Here is a 22,297-nt window from a genome sequence, read left to right on the forward strand (position 1 = left end):
CACACCCAGGTTTGTTACGGGCTTTCCCATGGTTGAGGGCAATGGAGAGTCAGGTGGCCACAGCTGCTCTCGGAAATTAGAGGGGAATTTACCAAATAGCAAGATCTCGGACTTATGTTCATTGCACTTTAGCTGTGCGTCCGCCAACCATTTAAAAATGGATGCTAAGCACTGTTGCGCCACTGAAACAGGGTCTGTTACTTTATCCCAGGTAAAGAGCATCTGGGTATCTTCCGCATAGGCCATCACCTTAGCCCCAAGCTCCTCTGCCAGATGTATCAATGGAGTGACATAGATATTAAAGAGGAGAGGGCTAAGGGAGGAGCCCTGCGGGACTCCGGTAGTAACCAACTGAGGGGAGGACAAAAACGGAGGGAGCCAAATCTGCTCAACACACAATCAGAATGCTCTCCGATTTGATGCAAATATTTGCAGAAGCCTGAAAACAAGATTGATTCTTTTCTTTCAAAATAAAATGTTCATTAAAAAACATGAAAGCAGGAAAAAAATATTTAGCTAAACTACTGTAACTTTTCAGGTACCATTTCTTTTCAACATCATTTAGTAACTTGTGCTGATGCATGCTAGTATTTCCCAAAAATATTCATAATGGAAAGTCAGTGTAACCAGTTTCAATAAGATTATGGGCAACACAAATAAACACACATTGGCAAAGCCAGTAGGTCTGAAATTGGTGGTCAGCTTTTTAGTTTTGTCAATGTGTGAATTGTTTTTGCATGGTTTTTGTAAAACCATATTGGCGTTGGAGCTGCCGGGCCCTCACCATTATAACAAACATTGGCAAAAGCAAAAAAAAAATTTGGTCTCAAGAAGCACACACTGCCACTAGTTACTGGCACTGAATAATACTACTTTGTGCCGATATAATCCTTGTGAAAGAGAGAGACAGAAGTTTAATAAACTTAAAAGGTCAAGGTCCACGCCAAATCAAATTATTGGCCCAATTATTAAAGAAAGTCTGAAAAGTGCACCCATGTTGTATGTCCTTGCATTAAGTGCAGCTATACGGCTTTCGTGAATTCCCAAGAATTTACAGAAGTAGGCCAAGAAATAGTGCTCGTAGAAAATATTTGTGAACTGCATTTCAGCATGAGCAAATGTACATGTGTAGATTTGCTCATGCGAAAATCTGAGTGTTTGCAAGTTGTTTCCCTCCAACCACTTTTTTCCCAACTCTGGAAGTAGTTTTACGCCTGCCATTGTCGGGAGTACATTTCCCACATTTTTCAGTATGGGAAAAGATTAGAGAAGAGTTGTTGAAAAGCCTTAAAATATGCAAGTTAGTAGGTTTGCAAAGGGAAGCGGCGTTTTCTTCGCATGCGTTTCTTCACATGCCGTTACTACGCAGTCGTTAGTACGACCGCGTTGTTAGTTAGCATACCTTTAGTACGCAATTCGGAACTACGAATTGCAGTAAGGGGGAGAAGGTGTTGGATTTAAAATCCAACACCTTCCCTAGTGTCCGCATAGACTGGAGTTGGAATAGTAAATTATACTATTCCAACATCCAGCACCCCCTTACTGCAATTCGTAGTTCCGAATTGCGAAGTAAAGGTATGCTAACTAACAACGCGGTCGTACTAACGACCGCGTAGAAACGGCATGCGAAGTAAACGCATGCGAAGAAAAGTTATATATTTGTTTGCAAAGACTCACAGGCATTCTAACCCTGAAACTATTGCTTACCACTAACCTCAGCCCCAGTATGTAGATCTGCAGAAAAGTGGCAACATAAGGGGATTGCAAGTATTCAAACACTACTATGGTGCGAGTCCTGGCATAATCAGAGCTCTTATTTAATAAGATTGCTGCAATAATTTGTCGCCGCACTACATGGGACCAAAAGGACAAGTGGATTTTGTTACAGGACAAGTAGATTTATGAAGCAACCTGCCCCATGGACAAGTAGATATTTTATTAAATTCCACACCCCTCAGTGACAATCCAATCCCCTCCTCCTCCCCGCCCCCCATCCCCCTCTGACCACTCCACACCTGTCGGGGAAAGACTACAATCTTTTACCTAGTCTTGGAATCCATCATCACAGACCAATAGGTGTTAGCCATTATCCAACATGGCTATTGTCTGGGTCTCATTACCACACCACCCAACATCCCACTTCACACTCACAGGTTATCACAAGATCAGCTAACACTTCTCAAACACGAAGTCAAAGCCCTCCTTCTCAAAGAGGCAGGGATCGGGTTAAATTCTCTATACTTCCTCATTCCCATACAAGACGGATCGTTAAGACCAATCTGCGATCACCGACCCCTTAACCACTTCTCCAACAGGACGACTTTATGGCACCACTCGACCTAAAGGACACCTATTTCCATATCACAATACACCCTGCACACCGCAAATACCTCTGATTTGTCCTAGTAGGCAAACATTCCAATTCAAATTTTTACCATTCGGGGTGACCACAGCACCTCAAGCTTTTCCAAAATATTTGGCAGTAGTTGCAGCACATCTGTGCAAACAAAATGTTCACGTAATCCAGTACCTAGACGATTGGCTCATCAAAGCCAGTGCCCACCTACACTGTCAACAGTGCACTCGATTGACAGTGGCTCTACTTCAGTCTATGGTTTACAATAAATGTTCCCAAGTCTGACCTTTGACCTCCAAATTCAACCTTACTTAGGAGCAGTTCTCAACAGACAGTTGGGACTAACTTATCTCAATCCCACTCGAGTTCAGAAGTTTCATTTAACTCTGCCTCAGTACCAACCAAACAAAACTCTCACAGTTTGGACCGTGATGCGTCTCCTAGGTATGTTGCCCTCTTGCAATGCCATAGTGCCCCAAGCAAGATGCATATGTGTCCCCTGCAGCAATGTTTGGCTCGCCAGTTGTCTCAATCACAGGGCACCTCGAGGATCTAGTGTTAGACCTCCAAACTCACTATTCTCTGAAATAGTCGAACACCAACAACCTACTACAAGGGTGGACTTTTCTGGACCTTCTTCCTCACCTCACTTTCACTACAGACTCATCGAAGACTGGTTGGGTTGCCCATCTACAAGACATCACAGTACAAGTTCTGTAGGATGCCAAACATCAATCCCTGCACATCAGCTACTTAGAGCCTCAGGCGATCTTCCTAGCACTAAAAGCTTTCGTTCCTCACAAGGTTGTCCTACTGCGGGCGGACAATATGACCGCCATGTATTATTTACAAAAGGGGGGAGGCACGGTCTTAACTGTCACAGACCATATGGAACTGGGCTCCCCCACATTCATCTCTTGGTGGAATATCTGCCAGGAGCAGACACCAATTTTGCAGATCTGCTCAGCAGGATGCAGTAACAGGCCCACGAGTGGGAGCTCCACCGATAAGTACTCATTCCTTGACTTTCAAAAGTGGGGCTTTCCTCAAATAGACCTTTTCACCACAGCCAGAAACACAAAATGCCCAAACTTCGCCTCCAGGTATCCACACCCATCATCCAAGGGCAATGCACTATGAAGGAGTGTGTCAGGTCAGGGATATTTGGCAATGCTTTTCCATATCTCCGTCTCATTCTTTTTTTTGGTTTGGAGACTCTGGCAAGCATCTCTCACCATGATCCTAGAAGCCCCCATTTGGCCACGGGCCCTGGTTCACAACACTATTAGATCTCTCAGTAGTTACTCACAAGAAGCTCCCCAACAGGCCAGAACTTCTCACTCAGAATCGAGGACAAATCAGACATCCAGACCCCAAAACTCTCAATTTAGCAGTTTGGTTCCTCAGATCAGAGAGTTGGCCTATCTTAATTTGTCACAAGAATGTATGAACATTCCTAAAGAAGCATGCAAACTTACAACTAGAGCATGTTATGCTGCAAAATGGAAACGTTTTGTTTTCTGCTGCTGCCAACCTAAAGAAAAAATGATCCTACGAAAGCTGCGGGAAAAGACATTATCTGCTATCTACTTCATTTGCGCAGGGCTAATTTAGACTACACTTCATTAGGTTATACCTCACTGCCATGGCTGCCCCTTTCCAAAATAGGCAGTATCTCTCACTGTTCAAAATCCCAGTCATTAAGGCATTCAAAGAAGGTCTGAAAAGTCATTGCTTCTCTGGTTTCTCAAACATCCTCTTGTAACATTAACATTGTTCTAACCAGACACATGGGTCCCCCTTTTGAGCCTCTTAACTCGTGCCCCCTTTAATTTCTTTAATGGCAAGTGGCATTCTTAGTTGCTGTTACCAGTTACTCAGGTGTGTTAGTGAGCTCCAGGCTTTAACCTTCCAAAATCATAGAGATAGGCTGGGTCTTCGTTCTAATCCTAAATTCCTACCTAAAGTAGTCTCTCAGTTTCACCTCAATCAATCCATTGAGCTCCCAATTTTTTTCCCTGATTCTGTGGCCGAAAGAGCTCTTCATACCCTAGATGTAAAAAGAGCACTCCATACCCTAGATGTAAAAAGAGCACTCCTGTTCTACATTGATGGAACTAAAACTTTCAGGAACACAAATCGACTCTTTGTAGGCTTTTCTCCACCTTATAAATGAAATACTATATTCAAATCAGGATTAGCCAGATGGATAGTCAAATGTATTCAAACTTGCCTCACTAAGGCCTAAAGACCTTTACCCAGAGCACATTCCACTCATAAACAGAGAGCTACTATGGCCTTTTTAGGAAATATTCCCATAGCTGACATTTGTAAGGCAGCTACATGCTATACCTCTGACACATTTACCAAACACTGTTGTGTGTATGTTTTAGCACGCCAACAAGCCAGTCTAGGTCAGGCAGTGCTACGAGCCCTTTTTCCAACTACTGCAACTCCCACAGGCTAGCCACCACTTATATTTTGCAGATCCTCCAATAAACAAAAATAAAGGCACCCTTCTGTACAGGGGGCTTTTTCTCCCATTGTGAATTTGAAAATCGAGGAGTAGAATCACAAATCTATTGCTTCCTGATTCACCTGCCATCAGAGAAGCAGGTCTGTTATGGCAAGCATGCCGCAACACGATTTACCGAGCACCGTTTTGGCAAAAATACAAAATGCCCCACCTAAGCCTCCCTTTAGAAGTTACTGTATTGTTTTCGGGCAGAGCACCTTTTTCACACATCATTAGGATGCTAATAACTGCCAATGAAGAGCAAGGAAACCATTGGAACTGATTTATTTCATCCACTCTTCCAGACAGCATTAATTCATGTGTAAAAATGTCTGTTTCCATACTTGCAGCATGCATTCATGCGTTGCACTTGAGAAGTTTGTCCACCTTCTTTTGCATTTTGTTTCACACTGTGTAAAAAAAGGCATTACCAGAGTGAGCATTGCATGTTCAGTAAATTAAAATAATCGAGGTTGAGGCACTTTAATTACGAGTGATTTCAAGTTTCCCTATGTAAAGGATTTATATGGTTACTCTTTCTATTATGCCCATTTTGGTAATTTTTCCTACATCTATATTCTTTTGCTTGTTCTCAATAAAAATATAATGCCTTTGTTGCTGTATACTCCTTTATTATCCCTGTGAGTGCAATATTCAACCTAATAGATTGAATACGCTCAGACTTTGACACTTTGGTTGTCACATTGGTAGGTGATCTCGGGGACCCTCCAGACTTTTTGTGACACTGCACATGACAAATAACTATGGTATACCTACATGTCAGTTTTTAACATCTGGAGAGGATCAGTCTAGACCCAACCCCCTGCGTTGGGAAGTGCAATCTCAGACTAACCACCTAAATGAATCTTGTTGTAAGGTTTATTGAGCATAGGAAATGGGAGGAAAATGTGACGGGTCTATACAAGATGCTAGTAGTCCTGGTCTAAACGTGTATTTTTTTTTTTTTTTTTTTTTTGCATTTAAGATTATGGTCACTAGATATGGGTCTGGATCTGTCTGAAAGGGACTAGGCGTTGATATTGCAATTAACCCTCAAGGTGTTGAGTAATATGAGATTGAACATTCAGATATTTAATTTTCTACATCAAACCTACCTATTGTCCAAAAGGTTATTAAAAATGTATGCCACAATCTCTGATAGATGCCCAGGCAGCGGACCTTTACCACATGGCCTGGGAGAAAATACTGCTGGCATTAACAATGATTTTAATGACTATGAGCAACCCTGAGGGATCTCCTGGCTGCAGAGCCCCCCCAAGTCTAAAGTCTGACAAGGACAGTGGCATGACACTTGCCCTTTGAGAGGGCAGTTACTTTCTCAGACTAGCTTTTCTCCCCATCACATGCAAAACTACCCTTAGGACCTCACCATAGTCTAACAATGCTTAATGTATAGTGGATCTGACCCTTGTACATAGTTGAACATGACATCCATAGAATCTGGCATCGTCCATATTATTTTTGTAAGGTTTATGTATGCATTAGGTTATGTTGTGCAAACAAAGTGTTTTTGCAGGTTAATTGTAATGTCTCAAAACCCAAGTAAGGCCAAAAGTACACATTTCGCTTGTTAATGATTCCGTTATTTGATAATGCCACAGTGAAGTACTACTGGGTTCATTGAAAACCAATAAAATGTTTGAAAAGAATGTCTTGTTGAAACATTTCCACGGTCTACCAACGGCTTTCTGAATTCACATAATTCATCTAAATAGGCATATCCTATTAATGACTTGAAAATTCAGTGCATTTATGTTGCAAAATAAAAATCTGCATAATCCCTCAGCTACACCCCGGTACTGAACACGGTCACTGTTGAATGAGTCTGACTGAATGCTGTCTGTTAAATGTGTTTTTAGCTCTGAGGTGAGAAAGCAGCTAAAGCACAATTAGGTGGGAAATATGCAAGCATAGGAAGGGATGGGATGAATCGCTCACACGTCTTCCCAGGAGGGCAGAAGGTCGTCTGGAAGGGCAATCTTTGAGTGCAGCAGTCCAGGGCACTGGAAACCTTGGGCAATGTATTGGAAACTTTCTAAAATTGTCCTTTGCCCATCAGTGACATTAAATTCGATTTCATCATTATATCCGATTTAATGATCTGATTCTTTTGATACCTTGAAGTATCCTCCTCTATAGGTCGAATCAGAAGTTAGGAGGACTGAAGTGCCAGCCTCTAACTACTTGCCAATGAGACCAAAACCTCTCATAACAAAAACCACTATTTTTGTTTTTTACTGTCGGAACCTGTAAAACATAGGTTCTGCTCTGTAATACACTGCACCTTGCCTTAGGAACCAAGCTGTAGGGGTGATCTAAATATACTACAAAGGGATGTTTGGGACATTGCCGTTACCCTAAATAGCAATGTCGAGTTAGCAGTTAAAACTGCTTTACAAGTCTTCAGTGGTATTCAGGAAGACCTCTTTTGTGTTGTCACAGCTAGTGCTGCAGTCCATGAGTGACACAGGCTCTATGTACCCCTGGTAGCATACACTAGGGGCTTGCAAGTAAGTCAAGCTATGCAAGTAGGTAACAGCCAATCAACCAAACACTTTTACAAGGGTCAGATCACATTAACTGAGTCCTGGTTAGTAGGGCTCAGAGCATTTCACAGCCATTACACCATTGCCTAGTAGTCACACGGGGGGAAAAAGTGGGATGACACTGCAAAAGCCTGTTTCCTCACCATAGACCTCTTACACTAGCTAGGGTTCCCCATCAATACTGTCAAGCTCCATCTTTAGGCCCTTGATTCAGATCCAGCCGAATGGGAGTGGTTCTCAACAAGTGCACAGGTAAAGCTTATTCCAGTCAGGCAAGATTCCAAGTATTCTAGCGATTTACTGCTTGATGTATTGATAAGATTTTTTTCCCCATGACTAGGCTAGACTCAGAGTAAACACCCATGGTGCTTGCTGTGCTTCTCAAATGCATCTACTTGGGAACAGAAGCACTGCATTTTTTTTTTTTATACATGTATTTTTTTCTTCCACTGAAACCAAGCAGTGCACCATCATGGCTTTAACTTCATCCCTAGTGCTCTAATGTTTGTCAAATCTTCATGATGTGCTACATGAACACGAGATAATGAGCAAAAGGCTATACATCACTTTGCCGGGCCACTTTCAAAAGTCTAGCATTCCCTCACAATCCAATCTTGTATTTTACAACTATGACAGCTTTGCTGCCTTAATAACCATTCTACAGTAGAAGGTGTTCCACAGGTCAAACATAATACCCCACCCACAACCCTGTGGCACATCATCTTCCTTCCCTCATGGTGAAAGGCTCGGCTTTATATGAGAGATCCCCACTAGTGAAAGGATGCACGTCCTATTGTTCCACAAGGGTAGATGGATGAAAGAAGAAGCCTTTTTGAGGGAATGTTTTAAAGAGGTTGAAGGTTACCTCCTTTCCTGAAAAATGTGTTTATGAAGCTGAACAAAGTGAAACCAACGGATTAGGACTGCAGGAAAGGACATCAGTACAGACTGTTTACTTAAAATACAGGAGCATGGTAATCTCACAAAAGTCACTTTTGCATGATATAAAATTAAACCCAGAATATGACTATTCTGTTTTTTCTTTGCGCTTATTACTTGCATCCTGCGAGAATGACACTTCTAGGCACTTGCTAACTTGAGTAACTGAAAATACATTTCTGAATATTGCACAAGTTGAAACACCTGAAGGTTAGCTGTCACCTCTAATGTAACATACCACTTCATGATAGTTGCTAAGCACGGTGTAGCTGAACCTGTCCTTGGCAAGACACAACAACTGACAAATGTATTAAATCTAGAAGCTTAAATTTAAAAACGGTTTCAGCTTGTACTGCGGACAGCCAGGCCTGGCCTGGTGTGCCACATGTCTGCTCAGTTCAGGAATTTGCGCACGTGAGTGAGGCTTTCTTTTTTTGCTGGCTTTCACTTGGAATTGATATTTAACTGGGCTCCATTTTTGGTTATTGGTGATGCATCAAATCAGCTTCTCGAAGGTGTTTTCTGTGTGTTGGGGAATGTTGCATGCAATTTGAGTATTTAAGCTGACCAGAAGTTACAAAAAATCATCTATGCAAAGTCCAGTAATTATAGCGGAAAAATGGCATAAAGGTGGAGTTCCTAACTGTAAGATAATTGTATATAAGCAAGTTGAAGCCGCCAAGGTTGTTCTTTCAAGCCAGGGGCAGATATGCTCGAACTTCCTTTCGGTAGTGATTATTCGAACCTCTGTGTGAAGAATGTTAGGTTTTAGTGAGGGTTCAGGAACACCAATTGCTTTAGTCTGTTTGATAAGAAGGCCTGAACTATAAACTGGAGATTCATAAAATGGCAGGAATACTTTTGAGTAGTATTGTATGCTGGAACCATGATGCTCTTACTTACTTTGCCACTAACCTCGCCAAAAATCGTTTTGTGAGAAAGTAGTTTTTCAGAGTATTTAACTGTTTGCCTGTAGTGTTGGAAAATTTAGCTGATGACCAAAGCCATTTTGCTGTCTCAAAGCCTGCAATTTACAAAATCATGGGGTCTGTGCCTGTGCAATGGCTTTTTAAAATCTACTAAACCCAGTTTTTTGATTCAGTAGGATGTTACCGTATTGCAAAATGAGCTTAGAAAGGCACAACAAATCGGCATTTGAGAGGGCAGTGTTTAGGATGACCCTTCCAAATATCGATTCGTTATAGTATGTGTGTTAGAAAACCCCGGGCAACCGGGTTAGCAGTCACCCGGTTTTTCCCAACACAAGGGGTAGCCTGGCTCGAGCGGTCGGGGGTCAGGCACCGTGTTAAGCGTACGTCACACCCTCACAATAACCATGCGTTCATCCGTTCCAAAAACGACTCTACACCGTAAAAATTTATGAAAATCTTTGTGTTTATCTTAATTTTTCTCTTAGTTGCAGGGTTATGACACAAATACAATACAAAAGGATTTTCTTCAGAAATAGCAGGTCAATTAAATAATAACACTTTGCAGGTGCAATAAATAGGATTAGGTCATAAATACACAAGGAATAAATAGAGGTGCGATAAATACATAGGGCAAATAAATACTGTCAGACAATAAATACAAGGCAGGAATAAATACGGTCAGACAATAAATAAAACACCTTCAATACACAATATAGCCATCAAACAATTGCAAATCAGATCACATTTATGAGGTAGATTGATTTTACCATGCCCAAGTACAGCTTATGGTCACTGGGGTGGCCTGGGGATGTCCCACCTAGAGTGGTCAAGGCTGGGGCCTAAGCTGAGGTAGAATGAGGGAAACCTAAGGTTCTGATTCTTCCAACTACACAGTCCCTCACACAGGTCCCTGCACCAGTCTCAGTTCACCCCCTAGCACTCTCAGGTTGGTCCTAACACCCCTCTAGCCCCAAGACTGGTCTTTTAGGGCTCCACAGGGCCTCAGATGCCCTTTCTACCACTTACTGCCCTTTTCACGAAGATCGGCTCCGCTCGGCGCCGGGTCGACGTCGCTGGGCGGCTCCGGTTCGATGTCGCGTCGATCTGTTCCACTTGACGCCGTGTCGATGCTGTCGGGCGGTTCCGATTCGATGTCGCTGGCCGGCCTCGGTTCGATGTTGCGTTGATCTGCTTTACCTGACGCCAGGTCAATGCCGTGAGGCGGCTCAGGATTGATGTCGCTGGGCGGCCTCGGCTCGATGTCGTGTTCCGGCGTCACAGGGTCACGGTTCCCCCGCTTCCGGGCGACTCCGGAGTGCGACCTCCACTCCCGACCTCCGTCGGCTCCACTTCGGGTTCCGGCGACTCCGGAGTGCGATCTCCACTCCCGACCTCCTGCGCGCTTTACTTCAGCTTCCGGCGACTCCGGGGGGCGGACTTCACTCCCCCGTCGACGCCTCACCTCGACCTCAGGTGACTTCTACTCGACCTCCGGTGTCTCTCTACGACCTCCGTCGGCGCCCTCACTCGACCTCTAGCGGCTCCGGGTACGACGTCTGCCTTCTGTCAGCGCCGCTTCTCCACCTTGGGCTCCAGGTCTCCAGGCTTCTCGACGTTGGGTCTCCAGGAGGATTCCACCAAACAGGTCAGGAACTTGCTGTTCTTCTCCTCTAAGGCCTGTTCCGGCTGTTCAGGTCCTTAAGATGATTTTCTGGTCTTTATCCCACACAGGGCTTTAGGCTGGGCTTGGTCAGTAAGGACTAGTATCAAGGGTGGGTTTCTGGACCCCACTCCAGGCACAAGTTTCCACCCCTGCTGCCTTACTCCTTCCTCCTTCTGTTTCTCTGTCCTCTCTCCTCTCCAGTCAGGTGCCAACTGCCTACTCCAACTGCCAACTCTGAGCTGGCTTCCCAACATTCTAAACCTGCCTCACACTGTCACAGGGTTCTAGAATGTTCTGGAAGGTACTAGTAGGTTCCAGCTATGTCTCAGGTGACAATGGGTGGCCACCATTTTGTGTTTCAGGCCCTCAGACAGAAGTTCCAGGGGTAGGGAAAATGGCTCCCTGACCCTGCATCAACACTAAAAAGTCTGGTGGTTCCCAAAAAGGAAAAATACTAACAGGGTTTGAGGCAAAAGTGGGACAAAATAAATAATGATGAGGAGGGACCACCCAAAGGGCTGACAGGTCTAACATGCTTCCCCCCCAGCTGAAAGTGGGGAGAGCTACCCAACCCCTTGGGAGTTCTCATCACTAAGGCGGAAATACCTTGAGAGACCGTCTGCATTGGCGTGGTCCACTCCAGGCCGATGTTCCACCTGAAAGTCCATTCCCTGTAGGGAGAATAGACCACCTTAGCAACTTGGGATTCTCCCCCTTCATCTGCATCAGCCAACGAAGGGGTCTGTGGTCGGTCTGAACTAGGAAGTGCGAGCCAAACAGGTATGGCCGCAGCTTCTTCAGAGCCCATACCACTGCAAAGGCTTCACGCTCTATTGCACTCCACTTCTGTTCCCTGGGAAGTAGTCTCCGGGATAGGAAGACCACGGGTTGATCCAGACCCTCTTCATTGAGTTGCGATAACACTGCCCCAATGCCATGTTCCGATGCATCCGTCTGGACAATGAACTCCTTGGAAAAGTCTGGGGCCCGTAGGACCGGGGCCTTGCACATGGCTTGCTTCAGTTTTACAAAGGCCTGCTGACAAGCCTCCGTCCAGACTACCCGTCGAGGTTGTTTCTTGGACGTAAGGTCCGTGAGGGGGGCCACAATGGTACCGTATCCCTTCACGAAGCGGCGGTAATATCCGGTGAGGCCCAGAAAAGATCGGACCTCAGTCTGAGTCTTGGGGGGTTCCCAGGCCATGATGGCCTCGATCTTCGCCTGGAGGGGTTGCACCGCTCCCCTACCCACCAAGTGTCCAAGGTACACTACCGACCCCTGCCCGATCTGGCACTTGCTGGCCTTGATCGTTAAACCAGCTTGTCCCAGGGCCTGGAGAACAGCTTGCAAGTGACGCAAGTGATCCTCCCAGCTATTACTGAAGACGGCTATGTCATCCAGATAAGCAGTAGAGAAACTCTCCATTCAAGTGAGGATCTGGTTCACCAGACGCTGAAACGTGGCAGGTGCGTTCTTGAGCCCAAAGGGCATCACACAGAACTGGTAGTGGCCTTTGGGCGTGGAGAAGGCTGACCTTTCCCTAGCTCCGTCAGTCAGAGAGATCTGCCAGTACCCAGAAGTAAGGTCAAAGGTACTTAGATATTGGGCAGCTCCCAGCCGGTCAATCAATTCATCCGCCCTTGTGATCGGATGAGCATCAGTCTTGGTTACTGAGTTCAGTCCCCGGTAGTCCACACAGAACCTCAGTTCCGGTTGGGCACCCGGTGGTGCGGCTTTTGGTACTAGCACCACCGGACTGGACCAGGGGCTGCTGGAAGGTTTGATCACTCCTAGCTCCAGCATCTTAATGACTTCACTGTGAATGCTGGCCTTCACCTTGTCTGACATCCGGTAGATCTTGGACTTCACAGGTGGGCTGTCTCCTGTGTCCACATCATGGACGCACAGGTGAGTCCTACCCGGAACAAGGGAGAACAACGAAGAGTACTGTCCCAGGACCTGGCGGCAGTCCTCCTGCTGTTCAGGAGTTAGAGATGGGGAGAGAATCACTCCCTCCACCGACCCATCCTTCTCTTGAGACGCAAACAAATCGGGGAGAGGCTCGCTTTCCACGTCCTCTGCTCCGTCAGTCACCATCATCAAAATGACTTTGGGCCTCTCGTGGTGGGGTTTGAGGCGGTTGGCATGCAGCACCCGTAGGGGCTGACGAGGGGTCTTAAGATCCACCAAGTAGGTAGCCTTACCCTTTTTCTCCAATACCTCAAAGGGTCCTGACCAGCGATCCTGGAGGGCGCTAAGCTCTCCTGGTTCGATCACCCACACCTTCTGGCCAGGCTCCAATTCCACCGGGTGAGCGTTGTGGTCATACCACGCATTCATTACTGCTTGGCTGGCCTCCAAGTTGTCAGAAGCTTGCTTCCACAACTTAGCCATTTGGCTTCGGAAGGCCAGCATGTAGCTCACCACGTCCTGGGGAAGCTTTCTGGGAGTTCTTTCCCATCCGTCTCTCACCAGGCTGAGAGGTCCACGCACAGGGTGCCCATACAAAAGCTCGAAGGGGCTGAAGCCCACTCCCTTCTGTGGCACTTCCCTGTAGGAAAACAATAGACAGGGTAGGAGGACGTCCCATTTCCTCCGCAGGCTTTCAGGCAGACTTCTGATCATGCCTTTCAAGGTTTTGTTAAACCTCTCCACCAGACCATTGGTCTGGGGGTGGTAAGGAGTTGTGAACCGGTAGGTCACTCCACACTCCTTCCACATGGCCCGCATGTATGCTGACATGAAGTTGGTCCCCCTGTCGGACACAACTTCCTTGGGAAAACCCACTCGGGTAAAGATTCCCATCAGGGCCCTAGCCACAACAGGTGCTGTAATGGTCCTTAGAGGTATAGCCTCGGGGTACCGTGTGGCATGATCCACCAGAACCAGGATAAACCTGTGACCAGCTGTAGTAGGCGGATCTAATGGACCCACAATGTCGATGCCCACCCTTTCAAAGGGGGTGCTAACGACAGGAAGTGGTTCCAGGGGAGCTTTCAGCTTCACCCCTGTTTTCCCACTGGCTTGGCAAGACGCACATGTCCGGCAGTAGGTGTCGGACGACACTTTCATTTGAGGCCAATAAAAGTGTGGGACAAGACAGGCGAAGGTCTTGTCTTGCCCCAGGTGACCTGCCAAGGGGATCTCGTGAGCCAATTCCAGTAGGAAGGCTCGGTAACGTTGAGGGACTACTAAGGCTCGTGACGATCCATGTAGGGGTGCCTTGGGTTCACTGTAGAGGAGACCATCCTCCCAGTAAAGGTTGTAGTTCCCCTAAACGTTCCCTGCTGCCTGGGCTTCGGCCTGTCGCCTCAGTCCCTCAAGGGTAGGGCACTCCCTCTGGCCCTTGCAGAATTCCTCCCTGGTCGGCCCTCCCTCCACGTGCCACTCGGCCGGGATGGGTAGGTCCTCCAGTTTGGTAACATCCCCCACCGCGGACTCCTGGTCCACCACCTCCGGTGGCCTATCCGTCACACGGGGCGCGGATGCCGAGGCAGGCTCCTCCTGTCCTCGGTTCTTCCCTTGGTCGGCAGCCGGCTGTGCCTTTGTTCCAGGCTCCAGTCGAAACAAACTCCCTCTCCGGGTAGTCGCGGACCCTGTGCTAACACAGGTCCAGTCAGGTGTACCCAGCATCTCAGCATGAGTCCGGTATTCCACCTCCTGCCAAGCATTGTGCTCCATGTCATTCCCCAGTGGACAATCGACCGGCACGGCAGGGCTTACGGCAACTCGAAGTGAACCTGCAACCCCCTCCCATTCAAAGGCAACCTCAGCCACCGGATAGTGGCCGGTTCTGCCGTCAGCCATCGCGGCTGGGTGGAGTACATCGGGAATTACCTGCTCTGGAGACACCAGTTGGCTACGTACCATAGTCATACTGGCTCCTGTGTCTCTCAGAGCCTCCCCTCTTTGGCCGTTGATGGTGACCCACTGCCCATACTTTATGGTATTTGCGGGCACCTGGATCTTAGGAACCATCTCCCGTTCTCCCAGGGACACTAAAGTGACACCCGCCCACTCCCTTCCTTTAGTTAAGGGCATCTCCTCCCCGAGCACTACACTAGCTACTCCGGGGGCCTTTCCTCCAATGGGAGGGGGTGGTCTTTTCGGGCACTTCGCATCTCCCTTATAGTGTCCGACGCCACCGCACTCAAAGCAATGGACAACCCTTGGCTGCTGACTCTGGCCAGGATTAGGGTTTCTGGGTGGGTTAGCCCTAGGGGTGAATCCTGTTCCCTTTCCTTGGAAGTTATTTTGGGGGCCTTTAGAGAACTCCTTTTTCTTTTCCCCTCCCTCTTTCTTCTGGGGGGCGCCCTGTCCGGCCTTTTGAGTATCCCCTCCAGTCCCCCTTGTGGACACCCGGGTACTAGCCCAAATGTCCGCTTCCTCAGCAAGCTTCCGGGGATTGGTCAGCTTGCTATCCACCAGGTGTTGACGCAGTTCAGGGAAACATTTTTCGAGCAGGTGTTCCTTCAGCATTAAATCAAACAACCCCTCGTAGTCCCTCACCTCACTGCCCTGAATCCAACCCTCTAATGCCTTCTTTGCATAGTCCAGGAAATCCACCCAATTCTGTGTGCCCAGTTTGTGGCTACCCCGGAACTTCAGTCTGTACTTCTCGGGTGTTAGTCCAAACTTTCTTACGAGCGCCACTTTCATGGTGGGGTAGTGGGTCTGCTCATCCTGCTCTAGGGCCAATAATGCATCCCTACCAGCTGGAGGCATGTATTTGTACCATCCCCCTCCCCAGTACTTCTCTGGCACCCCATGGGCCCTTAAAGAGACCTCATAGGCCGCTAGCCACTTGGCAATATCATCCCCTGCACTATAGCTAGCTACTATGTCTTTTGGCAGATAGGGTTTGGGTTCCCTGGTGATTTCTTTGTCTTTGCTGCCACCATTAGGAACAGTGTGTGCCCCGACTTGTAGGATCTGGAGATCTATTTCCCTCAGCCTCAACTCGTGAGCCATCCTCTGTCCCTCCTTCTCTTTCTCCAGCTTTGCCAACTCCCATGTGAGCTGTCTTTTCTCCCTCCGGTCCGTTAACTCTGCTTCAGATAAGCCACCGCTAGAGACAGTGCTGCCCTTCCTGGAAAGTGTTCTGGGCCCCGCTAACAGGTTCCCCACCTCAGGTTGGTACAACCCAGCCCCCTCGCTATCAGGCTCTCCATCCCTCTCCTCCTGCTCAGCCTTACTTTCCCGTCGTGCCTCCCCCCAAGCCCTCAAGCTGGTCTGGAGTTCAGCCTTCTTGGCACCTGGGGGACAATACACCCCCTCTCGCTGACAAAACTCTGAGTTGGGCCACAGTGTAAGTTTCCACATCTTCCAACACAAACTCCATTTTGCCCACTCAGAATAGAAGACAGGTGTTTACAGAAGCTATGCAGGGGGGTACCTTTTGTAATACCTCCTCCCACTACCAGAGTAAATTTGGAAAAAACAAAACTCAGAATTAGGAAGTCCGCTTTGAGAAAACTCCCGGTGTAGGCCTATGGACTACCCACAGTTATTGTCGAGTGGACGCAAGCACAGCTCTATCCCACCGCTGAACACCAATTATGTTAGAAAACCCCGGGCAACCGGGTTAGCAGTCACCCGGTTTTTCCCAACACAAGGGGTAGCCTGGCTCGAGCGGTCGGGGGTCAGGCACCGTGTTAAGCGTACGTCACACCCTCACAATAACCATGCGTTCATCCGTTCCAAAAACGACTCTACACTGTAAAAATTTATGAAAGAATCTTTGTGTTTATCTTAATTTTTCTCTTAGTTGCAGGGTTATGACACAAATACAATACAAAAGGATTTTCTTCAGAAATAGCAGGTCAATTAAATAATAACACTTTGCAGGTGCAATAAATAGGATTAGGTCATAAATACACAAGGAATAAATAGAGGTGCGATAAATACATAGGGCAAATAAATACTGTCAGACAATAAATACAAGGCAGGAATAAATACGGTCAGACAATAAATAAAACACCTTCAATACATAATATAGCCATCAAACAATTGCAAATCAGATCACATTTATGAGGTAGATTGATTTTACCATGCCCAAGTACAGCTTATGGTCACTGGGGTGGCCTGGGGATGTCCCACCTAGAGTGGTCAAGGCTGGGGCCTAAGCTGAGGTAGAATGAGGGAAACCTAAGGTTCTGATTCTTCCAACTACACAGTCCCTCACACACGTCCCTGCACCAGTCTCAGTTCACCCCCTAGCACTCTCAGGTTGGTCCTAACACCCCTCTAGCCCCAAGACTGGTCTTTTAGGGCTCCACAGGGCCTCAGATGCCCTTTCTACCACTTACTGCCCTTTTCACGAAGATCGGCTCCGCTCGGCGCCGGGTCGACGTCGCTGGGCGGCTCCGGTTCGATGTCGCGTCGATCTGTTCCACTTGACGCTGTGTCGATGCTGTCTGGCGGTTCCGATTCGATGTCGCTGGCTGGCCTCGGTTCGATGTTGTGTTGATCTGCTTCACCTGACGCCGGGTCAATGCCGGGAGGCGGCTCCGGATTGATGTCGCTGGGCGGCCTCGGCTCGATGTCGTGTTCCGGCGTCACAGGGTCACGGTTCCCCCGCTTCCGGGCGACTCCGGAGTGCGACCTCCACTCCCGACCTCCGTCGGCTCCACTTCGGGTTCCGGCGACTCCGGAGTGCGATCTCCACTCCCGACCTCCTGCGCGCTTTACTTCAGCTTCCGGTGACTCCGGGGGGCGGACTTCACTCCCCCGTCGACGCCTCACCTCGACCTCAGCTGACTTCTACTTGACCTCCGGTGTCTCTCCACGACCTCCGTCTGCGCCCTCACTCGACCTCTAGCGGCTCCGGGTACGACGTCTGCCTTCTGTCAGCGCCGCTTCTCCACCTCGGGCTCCAGGTCTCCAGGCTTCTCGACGTTGGGTCTCCAGGAGGATTCCACCAAACAGGTCAGGAACTTGCTGTTCTTCTCCTCTAAGGCCTGTTCCGGCTGTTCAGGTCCTTAAGATGATTTTCTGGTCTTTATCCCACACAGGGCTTTAGGCTGGGCTTGGTCAGTAGGGACTAGTATCAAGGGTGGGTTTCTGGACCCCACTCCAGGCACAAGTTTCCACCCCTGCTGCCTTACTCCTTCCTCCTTCTGTTTCTCTGTCCTCTCTCCTCTCCAGTCAGGTGCCAACTGCCTACTCCAACTGCCAACTCTGAGCTGGCTTCCCAACATTCTAAACCTGCCTCACACTGTCACAGGGTACTAGAATGTTCTGGAAGGTACTAGTAGGTTCCAGCTATGTCTCATTTGACAATGGGTGGCCACCATTTTGTGTTTCAGGCCCTCAGACAGAAGTTCCAGGGGTAGGGAAAATGGCTCCCTGACCCTGCATCAACACTAAAAAGTCTGGTGGTTCCCAAAAAGGAAAAATACTAACAGGGTTTGAGGCAAAAGTGGGACAAAATAAATAATGATGAGGAGGGACCACCCAAAGGGCTGACAGGTCTAACAATGTGTAAATGTTTTGAGACTGCAGTCCAGTTGCAAAAGTTTTAAAAGTTACCCGCTTCTTTTGGGGAATAGGCATTGGTCTAGTGGACCACTGACAAAACCTCAAACAAACTTTTATACAATTTAACTTTGATTTATATATATATATATATATATATATATATATATATATATATATATATATATATATATATATATATATATATATATATATATTCATTCCAATCGCAAATACTCCTCAATGGAAAGGCCACACGCAACGTGATATTGTCTCCTTTATTGGCAGACCGCACAACACACACAAAGCAGCTCCAGCAGTTAATTAATCCACTCTGCCATACGCGTTTCTGGAAACTATCCCTTGATCACTGGCTTGAATGAAAATGGAGACCGGAGAGGCAAACAATAATGCTACGCTCGCAGCATGCTTTTAAAGTCCTGCCCAGTGGGCGTGTCATTGGGTGCATTCTGGTAATGCGAGTTCCTCATTTAAACCCATAGTGGGTATTGCCTCCCATAACGCTCATAACATTGTCTGTTACCCTGATGGGTTCGTTGAAAACTTGCCGAGTGAGCATTCCGCTTCTAAAAGTCCACCAAACGAACCACGTTGTTCTTTCGGCACCACTTCCATCATCGGTGCCTTAGACCCGCTCAGTCAGCGGGGGGCCATTTCCGCAACCAGAGCCGGGCGCTGTAAATTCCAATCGCAAATACTCCTCAATGGAAAGGCCACACACAACGTGATATTGTCTCTTTTATTGGCAGACCGCACAACACACACAAAGCAGCTCCAGCAGGATTTAAAGATCGCGCTGCGAGTGCGGCGTCATTGTTACCTACCTGATCTCCATTGCCCATAGCCAGTGAACAAGGGGCACATACCTGAAACGCCTATGGTGATATTGGGCTGATTGACTGCTTGAACTGCTGTGAATGTAACTCTGTAGTGCGCCAATAAAGAAACACGCTGCGTGTGGCATTTTCTACGTGGAGTACCTTTCGTTTGGATTATGTGGCAGCCAGCTCTAGGTCGCGAAAATGCCCCCCCACTGACTGAGCGAGTCTATGGCACCGACGATTGAAGGGGTGCCAAAAGAGCAACGTGTGGTGGGTGACGGACTCTAAGCAGACGGAGTTACTTCACAGCATGTCACGAGCAAACCCACTCGGGTAAGAGACACTATAGGAGAAGTTGGAAAGTATCCACTATGGATTTTAATGTATCGGACTGCAATATCCAGAATGCTTCTATGAACACGCTCACTGAGGCAGGATTTAAAGATCGCGCTGCGAGTGCGGCGTCATTGTTACCTACCTGATCTCTATTGCCCATAGCCTGTGAACAAGGGCAACATACCTGAAACGGGTATGGTGATATTGGGCTGATTGACTGCTTGAACTGCTGTGAATGTAACTCTGCAGTGCACCAATAAAGAAACCGAAAAGAAACACGCTGCGTGTGGCATTTTCTAAGTGGAGTACCTTTAGTTTGGAAAACCATAGGTTTCACACATGTTATAGTTAGCTGTACATTTTACTGATAAAAAACCAATGAAATTCCCCCGTTATAGTTACTGTAGGCAACTATAACTCACGCGACCGTAATCCTCTGCTGATGCTAATACTGTATTTAGACACTTATTTGCCCATGTCTTCTTCCATTAAATTTTAGCTATACATATATTACAAATATTTTTTTTTCATAAAGACACATATGTCATCAGCAGAGGATTACGGTCGCGTGAGTTATAGTTGCCTACAGTAACTATAACGGGGGAATTTCATTGGTTTTTTATCAGTAAAATGTACAGCTAACTAGAACATGTGTGAAACCTATGGTTTTTTCAGTGAATTTGCAAGGTTTTTTAAATGCTAATTCCTAACTATAACGTGTGTGAAACCTATGGTTTTTTCAGTGAATTTGTACGGTTTTTTAAATGCTAACTTACTTTACGCCATTCGTGGCGTGCGCGCCCAGTTAACGCAGTTCGTTCCGTGAGCGCACGGTGCGCTTCGCGCACCGTGCGCGCACAGTGAGCACGCGGTGCGCTTCGCGCACCGCGCGCCCACTTTATGCGGGATGGGCCATGTACGCACGATGCGCTTCGCGCACCGTGCGCACATGGGGGACATATTATGCGCATCGTTGTGAAATGTTTTGTTTATTATTTTCATTTGTTTAATATGCCATGCACAAATGGTGCCCTTCGGGAACCATTTGCACATGGGGTGAAGAGAGTGTAGATACATTTTTGTTTTTTGCTTAAACAAATTTTTACCGTACGCGTACGGTAAGCGTAATCGGCGATTTTTCGGAAAAAAAAAAATAAAAATTTTTTTTTTGGCCTTGGGGGTTGTTTGGGGGCCCGTATATCACTGCTGGGTGATTATTATCACAATATACTGCCCCTTTACACATTTTTGGGCTTCATTTATGCTGCCCCACTCAGAGTGCGAGAGAGAAAATGGCGGCCGCCGCTTCCTGGTTTCGGCCGATTCGAATGTTTACTAAGATCTAAGAGCCAATCAGAATCGCGCACGTCACCGTACGCGTACCGTAAGCGCACCGTAAGCGCACCGTAAGCTGTCTCAGATATATATATTGATTTAAAGGCTATTTTCTCAGAATCTACTGAACAGATTTACACCAAACCTACAAAAGGCACTTCCTTGACCTGAGGACTACCTCTCTGCCAAATTTCAAGTAATTCTGTTCAGCCGTTCGGGCTGTAGCTGTGTCTAAAGGTCCTATGGAAAAATGCATGGGAAAAACGCGTTTTGGGACCCCCCTTTTATCTCAGCCCCCGCTTGACGAATCCCCCCCGAGACTTTCAGGGTAGGAGCGGAGCGTAGCGCCCCACCTATTTTGAAAAATTCGCGAGGATTCGTCGACCGGCGCAAAAGTTATTCAAAATAGAATGTTGCGGATTTCCTATGGAAACGTGGTCCTAACTATAACTACCTACTGGCGACCGCCAGTAGGTTATATATATATATATATATATATATATATATATATATATATATATATATATATATATATATATATATATATATATATATATATATATATATATATATATATATATATATATATATATATATATATATATATATATATATATATATATATATATATATATATATATATATATATATATATATATATATATATATATATATATATATATATATATTTTATAAGCAGTGAAAGACATGGTAGTCTACTGATCTCAGCAGGCAGCCAAATGTAGTCCGCCACAATTTGCGACCTACCTCACGCATATTGATGCAATATGTTGGATTGTGACCCGTTATGTTTTGTCAATTTGTGACCTGGCCTCTTAGTACATACACTGGTTCACAAAATGTGTTTCTATTTACAAAAAGTTGATGTGCAATTGGTGCTACTTTTTGTGAATGAAAATTTCGTATGTCAGCCCGGTTTCCTCAAGAAAAGTTCAAAATAATAGAATTTTTTAAAATACACTGGATGAACTTTTTGTAACTGATCTTATATTCTCGATTACAATCATTATAGTTACTGCCTCTCAGAGCCCTTGATTTATTATGGCACTGGGGCTAAGTGCTGATTTATACTCATTAATTGCAGCACCAATTGCAGAGGGCTACAAAGAGACGTTATTATGAACTAAAGCATGAGATGCCATGTTTTCGAGAGAAGTTTATAGTTCATGCTGTCACATGAGAGAGGATTGCCATTCTTTTTGCAAGTGACTGATGGAATTCACTCTATTTATGAAATGGTTTCCTTCATCCGGTATAATTGTGTGCCTGACTGGTTTAGTCTCATCTGCTACCCTGTCAAATTGTCCACTGTTCG

General features: G+C 46.5%; 1 protein-coding gene across 2 annotated transcripts in view; it reads left to right on the plus strand.

Moving 5' to 3' along the window:
- The window catches only part of N4BP1 (NEDD4 binding protein 1), a 241,775-nt gene that overhangs the window by 175,759 nt on the left and 43,719 nt on the right, over positions 1–22,297 (plus strand). The gene's annotated exons all lie outside the window — the stretch shown is intronic.

The sequence above is a fragment of the Triturus cristatus genome, chromosome 12 (genome assembly GCF_964204655.1).
Source record: "Triturus cristatus chromosome 12, aTriCri1.1, whole genome shotgun sequence".
In the NCBI taxonomy this organism is placed as follows: Eukaryota; Metazoa; Chordata; class Amphibia; order Caudata; family Salamandridae; genus Triturus; species Triturus cristatus.